At 40.5% G+C, this 3213-nt stretch overlaps 1 protein-coding gene across 3 annotated transcripts in view; it reads left to right on the top strand.

Annotated features, from left to right (window-relative positions):
* The first annotated feature begins 1734 nt into the window (after positions 1-1734).
* The window catches only part of tp53inp2b (tumor protein p53 inducible nuclear protein 2b), a 9950-nt gene continuing 8471 nt past the window's right edge, over positions 1735-3213 (top strand). For all 3 annotated transcript variants that reach the window (XM_005740405.1, XM_005740406.1, XM_005740407.1), the window contains exon 1: positions 1735-2005. The gene's annotated coding sequence lies outside the window, so the exon portion shown is untranslated. The remainder of the gene's footprint in view (positions 2006-3213) is intronic.

The raw sequence follows: 3213 nt of genomic DNA on the forward strand, positions 1-3213 counted from the left end.
ACACAAAATGTGTTAATAGTGTAACAACACATTTTTTGTGTCATTTTTTAACACATCCTTTCTAAGAGTGTACCTGACTATTCTTGCTAACCAGGCCTAACACTTTATGACTACAGCATACCCATCATTTTGTTAACACACCATGTCACAAAGCTCAGATGAACTCAAAGTAGTCTTTTGAACATGGCAATGAGTTTGATGTATTCAGGTGGTCTGCACAGTCGCAGAACCTCAATCAAATAGACGACCTTTGGGATGTGGTGGAACCGAAGATTGATCTTGGATGTACAGCTGACAAATCTGCAGCATGGTATCATTTTAATATGGACTGTGTGGAACCTTTAGCACCTTGTTGGATCAGTGCCATGAACTATTAAAGCAGCTCTGGGGGCAAAAGGAGCTCCAATCCAGTACTAGCAAGTTGCATCTGATAAGGTGTGAATACATACAGTTATCCACTTATTTAAAGAGGACCAGCTGCTACTGAATAATTCCCAAATTTATTGCATCCATGTTATAAAATTTAAATAAGTCATTATGTGTTTGGCTGAGTTTCAGCTAGAAGAACAGAGGTATGTTTCACCCTGAATGGTGACTGAGAAGCATGCAGGTACACACCCATGGAGACATAAACATGCGTGTTGCCAACAAGAACCATTTCTATTAATCATTATACAATATGTATTTTATAAAAAACACAACACCTAAAGAAACACACATGTATAAAACACACACAGTAATGGGAACAGTCACAATGTGCTAACACAAAGAGCAGTGGATAATCTCATTGCTTTACAAACTGCTGGGTACAAAAGTGACCACAAGGGGTATTTCAAACATCTAAAAATCCCATTGGTTACAAAAAAGCTGCATTCAAATAGCAAATATGATTGGCCGATATAGGCTGAAAAGCAAAAGTCGTCCCCACCAGTGGAATGAAAAAAAAAAGGTGAAGGGGAAGAGAATAAGGTTTATTTACTATTGAAATGTAAAGTAAAACCACCAGCATCACCTGACAAGAAAAAATTAACATGATGTAAACTGCGGCTATTAAATGATTTGAATATTTGAGGTTTTAGTAAATAAGTCACCCTCAGGGAAAAACATGCAAATGAGATTGCTGTTGTCAGTGTTGTCCAGCATCCAGCATATGAGTAGAAGTAAAAACTACACCGGAAATGATACTGTTTCATATTTTAAATATCTTGTTTATAGGATTTCACCTCATATCACATTTGGGCCCCTAATATGTTAAAAATTAACTGCAAAGGCCTCACTAAAACTGGATCACACAAAGTTATTGCAAACATGTTGTGTCTGTGGTTCAAATTCCATTCAGATGGTGACATAACCGGTTTGTTGCATCAGATTCCTCTTTCTCATTCTCTTGATAGTTTAAATACTTTCATTTCTACATCCTACTTTTTCCTAGTCCTATATTAAAGACGTGTGAAAACAGACCCAGAGTCAGTTCACCTCCCCCCAGCCCAGCTTTCAAAAACCACGGATGCTGTTCGTGGAAGCTGATTAGAGTTCAGATTCCCAGTGAAGTCACCCTTTCCATCTGGGTGCAGGTTTACGGCTCATCTTGCCCAGCCCCCACCCTGTCACCAAGTAGACCGGCTTGCATCGGGTGTAATATTCTGATTGGCCGCTTTCTTTGGCGTGGGCGGGGTGATAGGCGTGGCTCTGAGTGATCTCACAATCAGCTGTTTTGTACGCTCTACATTCTGATCCGAGGATCAGCTGGAGGCAGCAATAAACAGGAAAATCTGCAGCGTAAAAACTAGAGGAAAGGAGGGGAAAGCTGCAGATGTTATGATCTGAAAACGTCCGTGTAAACATTTTTACACGAAGCCCTTCTTCTAAGAAGAAAGCCTTTTATTTTTATATAATGGTGTTCTAACTACCTCACATAAAGGCTATCTAAAGCTATGCTTTAAGAGTTGTCGTTTCTACTGTGTGTGAGATCTCGTTTACAACTTGAATAACACTGCAAGGGCAGGTAAGCTATTTCATTTTCTGTATTTTTTATCTCTATTTCTTTTTCCAGATTAAACGCTCGGTGTGTTTTGTGTCTAACTGTGCTTATAAAGAGGCATCAGACTAACCTACATCTTTGCAATTGAACCTGCTGCTTTCCTTTTAAGGTTATTCATAAAAAAAATACCCATTATATATCAGCTGTCGTGAATCATAGGGATTCTTATTATTGAATTGCATCCCTTTGTCTTGGCCTGCCTTTGAGTGTGTGTTTTTTCTTATACTATGAAATGACCTGTTAATAGGACATGAATAGATGGGGAAGCAGTATGTTATAGGCCCAAATAAACAGCCTTAGTTGGGTCGATTCGACGTCCTGCATCTGCAGAAATGATACCAGCCTGCATATAGATTAATCCTATAGGACGCCAGCAGTCGTTGTTTTGCAAACTGCACCAAATGCTGGTGTGGAGTCGATGGCGGATGTTGATGTATTTGTTGCAGGTCGACCTTTTTAGGTTTTGATTTCCACTAAAAATACACCAGGCCTAACCTGAGCTGCTCTGTCAAATAACCGACTCGCTGTGTATTCAGGAGCCTCTTTTCTCCTGTCTTTCGTGCAGTGTTGCTGAGCCACAACTGTCATTGCTTTGACCCCTCAGCTGTAGCCAGAGCTTATACGGATAATTCATGTTTAACCTGGATACCCTGCGCAGAAAGTCGCGTCTTCTCTGGGCTCGTCGATGCTCTGGCACCGAGGTCGATGTTTTATTTTACATGAAGAGCCTATTCTTTGTGTTGGAAACGTAAACACCGCTGCATATTTTTTTCATAAGCGTTTCAAGTCCAGACGACAGCCGTCGACAACAGCAGCCGCTCTCACACGGATGGTTTTTCGGTACCGTGTTGCAAAATGCAGATCAAACACGAAAACCATGTCGACTGCAAACACGCGATCAGAAAATCTTGATATTTTTCCCCTGTTTGTTATTCTGACCGATTTTCTTTTTTCCTCCGGTCGCAAAATAGGCTGGAGCCTCTCCGTCAGTGTCAGTGGCGTGACGTCAGACGCAGCTTGTTTTTACTTCTCGGGAGCCCCGCCCACTCCTCTTATGAAATAAATAAAATAAAAAACCTCAATCAATAGAGCTGCCTATAGATCCGGAACATATTAAATATATACTGTTGTGTTACTGCCACATTTTAACAAATCCACAAAACTTCTTGTTC

The sequence above is a fragment of the Pundamilia nyererei genome, unplaced genomic scaffold (genome assembly GCF_000239375.1).
Source record: "Pundamilia nyererei isolate P.nyererei 1_Seehausen unplaced genomic scaffold, PunNye1.0 scaffold00100, whole genome shotgun sequence".
Classification (NCBI taxonomy): Eukaryota; Metazoa; Chordata; class Actinopteri; order Cichliformes; family Cichlidae; genus Pundamilia; species Pundamilia nyererei.